This window comes from Apteryx rowi, unplaced genomic scaffold (genome assembly GCF_003343035.1).
Source record: "Apteryx rowi isolate R43461 unplaced genomic scaffold, aptRow1 scaffold_1073, whole genome shotgun sequence".
NCBI classification, from domain to species: Eukaryota; Metazoa; Chordata; class Aves; order Apterygiformes; family Apterygidae; genus Apteryx; species Apteryx rowi.
Genome location: NW_020447279.1, coordinates 100,179 through 106,915, shown reverse-complemented (window position 1 = coordinate 106,915; position 6,737 = coordinate 100,179). Strand labels below are relative to the sequence as shown.

The 6,737-nt window shown below is 39.5% G+C and overlaps 1 protein-coding gene across 1 annotated transcript in view; it reads left to right on the top strand.

The window, feature by feature from the left end:
* The first annotated feature begins 3,047 nt into the window (after positions 1-3,047).
* The window catches only part of CCDC57 (coiled-coil domain containing 57), a 51,265-nt gene continuing 47,575 nt past the window's right edge, over positions 3,048-6,737 (top strand). Inside the window, exons 1-2 of the mRNA XM_026071134.1 lie at positions 3,048-3,264; positions 3,787-3,853. The gene's annotated coding sequence lies outside the window, so the exon portion shown is untranslated. The remainder of the gene's footprint in view (positions 3,265-3,786; positions 3,854-6,737) is intronic.

The following is a 6,737-nucleotide window of genomic DNA, read 5'->3' as shown; positions in this document are numbered from 1 at the left end:
GGCGCCTCAGCGGCGGCCGCGCCACCGGCGCCTGAGGCGGAGCCCCGCGGGCGCGGCGGGCGGCGGAGGCTGGCGCGCGAGGTAGCAGCGTGAGCTTCTCGGCAGGTCTGGTGCGTTGGTTTTACGCGTCGAAGGTTGTCCCTGCGGTCAAAAGGAGCGGGACTCGTTGAATAACGGACTTTATGTCCAGATTTGCTTCTGTAACCGAGGTGTGTTCTGTGCCGTCATTCCTGTTTTCCAGGGAGTGATCGCAGCTTCTTCATTGTCCTCTCACATAGGAATGACTTTTATGAGGGTCCTCGCTTTTTTTTCTTGTTCTTAGTCATTTTAATTGTGACCTTGTGCCTTCTGCAGATAACTTAGAAACTTCCCTTCTCATGCTTTACCAAGCGGGTGCTGACTGCAAATACACCTGCTTGAAATGTGTCCCATTTTAGATCCAGATAGAATGATGTCTCTGCACATATCTGCTCTGGCTCTACTGCTACGCGTACAAAGTTGAATTATAAAACTGGACATGCCTTCATATTGCTATTATTTGGCATCCATGCAAGTTGTGATGTGTTTCTAAACTGCAGTACAGAATGTAGCACTTCTTAGACTACTCAGGGATTAGGAGATTTAGGACTAAGTGCTCCACTTTTTTGTGCATTTACAACACAATTCAATCTATGTTTATGGCAATCCTGCCACCTAGGTGGAAATATATAGGGGTTGGGATTGTAACTAGTAAAGGATAGGATACAGTACTGTCCTGTGAGATTTCTTGGTGTTGCACTGATTAATAACTTTTAGAAGCTGTTTGGTGAAATCAGGCAGTACAGAGACATAATCAGAAACTTTTTGCAATCCATAGAAGTTTTTTTTCCTGGGCAACATGTTTGCTCTGGCTTTTGATTCAATTTTGCCATAGTATCCAATTTTACGACTTAGGCATTCTTGCAGTAATGTGCAAGGATGAGCAAGACTGTATGGATTGTTTGGGTATATAGCATATAATCAGTGAGACATATATTGCTAATCTAAAAGATAAGTAAAATCATTTGTCATCTGTTTACTGTTACCTCAATCCAAGTCATTCACGTAGAGGCCAAATGAAGATATTGCRGAAGAGCAAAGAGCACTGATTCCTGTGGAGCTTCTGAAGCAAGTGGTGCCATGCTTGAGGCCCAGCAAAATTGGTGCAGCCCAGCAGCTGAAGACATTTCTAGGTGCCTCTACAGCTTATCTTGGTTCTCCAAAAAGAGGAAATATGATCTTGATTGCCCATCCCTAAGGACTGAAAAAGTCATCACTGTTCTTGAGAGGGAGACAGTTTCATTTATCATTGCCCCTGCCCCTGACTGCAGTTTCTTAAGGGGGACAGTACCTTCCTGCAAAACCTTTGCCTAGTTATTCTACCTTGAGTGAATTACCACATCATAGACATGTATAATCACCTATTAGAATTTTTAATTCAAACCTTAGAGATTTGTACTCCCTAAAGATACTTTCAAAAAGGACAGAGGTGCCTGGGAAGGGAGAGGGAAAGAGAAGCAGTGAAAGGGAAATTGGCAAAATAGCTGCCAATGTTGCACCTGTATCCAGAAGAATTTATTCTAAAATATCAGCATCTCTTACAGGTACTTACATGATTTAAGAGGCTAGATAAGGAAAGAGATTTGTACCTAATACGTTTACAAGACTAAAAAGAGAACTGATGTGTCTTCAGAGCTGGCAGCGTTGCTCCTACCAAAGCTTGTGTCCCAGCATAGGCTTGCAGTTACTCCAGCCTAATCAGGAGAAAGCGGCATGTTCTCTGGTTAGAGTTCAGTTGTAGGACATTCACGCCATCTAAGAGGTCCACGTTTTGTTTTGTTTTTTCTGGAGGCAGAGAGTGTCACTGTGGTCTGTTTTTCAGAAGTGGATGTCCATAGCCATAGACCAGCTGCTGAGAAAACTGTGTCCAGTGGTCTGTGGTCTCACTTTTGTATCTGATGACTCACACTGTTTCAGAAGAACGCATTTTCTGAGAGTGATCATACTCACAGATGCTGACGTGCCAGGGTAAATGACACTCCTCAACATCAGGACCCAGATCATTGGATTTGATTCAGTATTCAACAAGATGCTAGTGTAAGTGAGCAGAACACAAGGTTGCTGTACTTGCAGAAGCCTGCAGAGTCTGGGTAACCTCAGAAATATTTGGAACTGAGAAGAAGGCACAAAACCCCTAGTTGCTAAGTGGAATTATGTTGCATAGGTTTAAGCGCTAAATATGCTGCAATATGCTTATGAAAAGAGAGAATTTTAAAATATAACAAAGAGAACTCAAAACACAGGGACTTAAGGCATCCAGCTCGCAAAAGAACTTTGAAAATCCTTCTTTAAAGTTTTAACTAAGTATAAAGCACAATTTTCTGCAGCTTATTATTGTTCATTTACAAGTATGCCAGCTATTACAGATATTCTCAAAGTGTTATTAAGACAAACTCGTGAGGAATCATTAGCTAGGCAAATTCTCTTTGTCCAGAGTAGACTGTGAAAGTCTCAGTTTAGTTTCTTGCTGAAGAGGATTCTTAATAAGAAAGAATAATATTGTTGGGTTATATTTAATAGAGGTCAGATTCAGCCAGACCTTCACTCCAAAATTCCTTACTGGTTTCCAAATAAATAATGATCCCAGTGTGTTCTTTACTTGTATACTTCATTTTACTTTATCTTTTATTTTTTTATTTTCTTTGAAACTCTGATATTCAAGCAATACAAATACATATACTGAATTAATATATTCAAAATAATATAAAATAAATTTTTAAACGCTACTTAAATTCATACAAAATACATTTGTGTAACATCAGGGCTAAGATCAAGGGACAGAGTATGCTTTTTTTGCCATGATGCAGCCTCACATAACTAACAAAAATCTACTTTTGTTTCTGTTCCCTTTTAGTCATTACTCATATCATCCACTTCATTGCATATCTTTTCAGTTTTCCCTCCTTCATGTCTTTTCTGTATTCCTCAAAAAGGTATTTAGTTGTTTTCCTGTGTTTTCTCCTAGGTTCACAAAATCACAGAATGGCTGAGGTTGGAAGGGACCTCTAGAGATTGTCTAGTCCAATTCCTGTGCTCCAAGCATGGTCAACTAGAACAGGTTGATCAGCACCATGTCCAGTTGGGTTTTGACTGTCTTCAGGGATGGAGGCTCTGCAACCTCTCTGGGCAGCCTGTTCCAGTGTTCAATCACCCTTAAAGTAAAAAAGGTTTTTCTTATGTTTAAAGGTAATTTCTTGTATTTCAGTTTGTGCCTATTGCCTCTTGTTCTTTCACTGAATACCACAGCTCAGTCTTCTTTAATACCCTGCCTCATCAGGTATTTATAAGCATTGATAAGATCTGCCACTGAGGGTTCTTTTCTCAAGGATACTCAGTCCCAGTTCTCTCATCCTCTCTGTCTTTGCTGCAAAGACACATTGCTGGCTCATGTTCAACTTTGGTCTCATTTTGTGAGATTCCTAGGTTGTTTCCACTAAAAAGTCAGTGTAAGATGTAGTAGAAGGTAGAATCAAATAACTGTTTGCAATTCAGGTCAGTAAGGACAGTAAGAAAATGTTGGAAATTTTTTCCTGATCAGACTTCTGAAGGGGCAGAACGGCTGAAGCATTGTTGTTACGGGGTATAAATAGGAAGAGAGTAGCTGCCATTAGGACAAAACTCCACTTCTGTGGAACTTAGGGCTTCCTACGGCAAATGCCTTCCCTAGCACCTCCTTAACTGTAGAAATGCTTCTGTGTATCATGACAGGTTTGGGTGGCAGCTGCTTCTTGTTCCAAATTCCTACTGTACCCTTCGCCATTCCTGCAGTTTGTAGGTGAGTCCCAATATTGCCTTAAAAGTGCTTGTAAATGTTTATTCCAGTTAAGCTTTTACAGATATGTTATTTTTAAGGCTATTTTTTCTTGTTTACACTTGAATGGAGTACATTGTATTAATTAAGGATTTTCACAGCAATATTTGTAAGAATTTTAACATAACATTGAACATTTTCAAATTATTTCATACAAAGCTGACAATGCACTGTGCTGTGCTTACGCCTCTGCCTTTGCTTCAAAAGGAAAATCTAGCAGACCACATTATACAAAGAGCTCTTGTAAGATCTTTATTGCAGAAAGGCCAGTGATATTCAGAGCTGAAGTTTTGACAATTTTTGGTTTGTTTCTAAAGCAAGTACGAAAATAGTCTTTTTAAATGACTCTGAAGATGCAAGTGAGGAACATAAACTGTACCTACAAAGATGTATGTAGTCTTTAAAAATGTAATCCCACAAATGTTGTGCAGTTAGACATGGGGAAGATAGACATGGAAACCAAATTCTTCTAGCCTGGGTAAACTTGGAATTTAAATGTGATTCAGTTCCTAAATAGCAATAGCCAAATTTCAGAGATGCTCAGGATCAAAAGTTCCTCTGGAGTCCTTTGCAAGCAGAGGGCATCCAGCCGTTCTGAAAACAAGGGCACTTTTATTTAGAAGAGCAGCTTAAAAACATTAGTTTTCTTTTTTTATATATTTTTTGTTTGTCAAATAGTATACTGTATACCAAATACATTCCTCGGGGTTCTGTGAAAACAAGAAATTTATTCATTGGAAGGAAAGTTTTACTTGGAAGAGAGACTATTCTGAATTAGGTCTTAATGTTTATGTTTCATCAGTGTACGTTATGTTTGCATTCACTTATAGGGGCCTTGCATGGTCCTGCGCCTGTAGGTTCTCAGGAACCTATTCCTGATTGTCCATATAAGCATCATTTGGAGCGTGCCATGGCTCTCACCTGGCCTGTGTCTTGAACTACTTTTCCGTAGGAACAAGGATGAGGGAGACAAGATAAATAGTTGGTGTAATCATGAGTCTTGCCTTGGTATGGAGTTGGGCCATGGTGAGTTAGACACAGCCTTCGAACTGGAAACTTGGAAGTGCTTTCAAGCCTAGTAATATATATGTAGCCAGGATGATGCCATTTTCTTTCTTTCTTTGTGAAGCAACTTGTAAATGTTGCTATTTCATGGTACACTGACAGGACCAATGACTTGGATTCTGAAGCAGAAAGGTGTCTGAAATCTAGCTCTGGCCTAAATCTTCCTGAAATCACCAGTGTTTGGTGAGAACAGAAAATCTGTTTCTCTCTTCTAAATTCCAGTTGTTTTTTGTTAAAAGGCAAGAAGGTTTCCTTTCATTTCCATCTATGAAACCAGGACATTTTCTTGTTTATTTTAGGTGTATACAGCTTTCTGCATTCGTCCCCAACTCTATAATGTGTAGACTGTTATCTTCCTGACTCTGTTACATCAAAAATGACCCATTTAGGGCACTATTGGATCAGTAGAATCCAGTGGACACCCCTCTGAGGAACCCACATGCTTTAATTATGTGACTGGGGACTGTCTGAAAGTACCTTGGAGAAGATGACAACTAATTTGAGTGAAGTGTCAGGGGGGAGAGGGGAGGATTGCAGAAGATCTGCAGCTGATAGGTCAGGCAACCATGGGGTAACAGAAAGAAAAGAAGTACACCGGCAGCTAGTGTGATATGTGGATTTAAGCATTCAGCTACTATGCATAGATTCTGATGAGTGCTTTGACCGGCCCACTGAAGAGTGTAGGTTGTGCTGGGGTTTGTGTGCTCAAAAGGTTTTGAAAATAATTTGAGGCCAGAATTCACTGCTGCATTTTAAACTAGAGGTGATTATATATATAAACAAATGAATTAAATCCATTTAGTGATTTTGGTATTCTGAAATTATATGTGGATGCACTTTATATAGCTAAATGAAACATGATTTGTTTCAAAAGTCTAATTATTAGTTCTGAGTCTAATTTTCAATAATAGTTACTGATGGAAATAATCCCCTCCTTTCTTTAGGTCATGTGGGGTTAAGAAAGGCAGTTCTTTTCTCATGACTTAAGGAAGAAATATATAAGAACTACTGATGATATTCTCATTTCTAAAAATCAGTATTATTCAGCCATAATTATAAGTCATTCAGGTTTCTTAAAGGTCTTTCATCTGATGGAGCAGTTTGTATAATCCAGAAACCTGAAAAAGTGAGAGAGCATTACAGGAAGTTTGCCTCATGACTTCCAGACAAACAAGTCATCTAGAGTGACTAAGGGAAAATCATGCTTTACATCCCGTTCATGCGTTACATCTTCCTCAGCCTCACGTAGACAGTTCATTGAGTACACATTGCATCTTAGCTTGGGCACAGGCAAAGTCAGGGAGGAGTATAGCCTCTGTTTTAATTTATAGTTACTTTTTTAAAGAATTAAATGCTCTGGTAACAGAAATTATTTTTCTGTACTGCATAACCTTGTGTTTCTRTTTGCCTGAGCTTATGTACTACAGGCTTTTTAAGGCTTTTCAAACGATATAGTGGGAGCTATGAGAGAATGGGAAGTTTGCTCTCTGTATAACCATTCCTAACAGCCGTACCTGAATTGGGCTAGGCCCCTCTCTCCTGCTCTGGAGCAAGGAGAAATTATTTAGTAATCCGTAGTCCGATGAATGAATGATATGGGAGGACTATCAGTGAACAAGAAGATGAGATTTAAGGGGATGAAATAGGTGTTAGCTGTGTTTTGGGAGAAGGGAATAATATTAAAAGAGTGTAACGAAAAAAGGGTTTGTATGCCCTTACACAATGTGGAGGAGGGACTGCTATCTGTTAATGGAGAGGATGAAATGTGGTAAATATAAGCAAA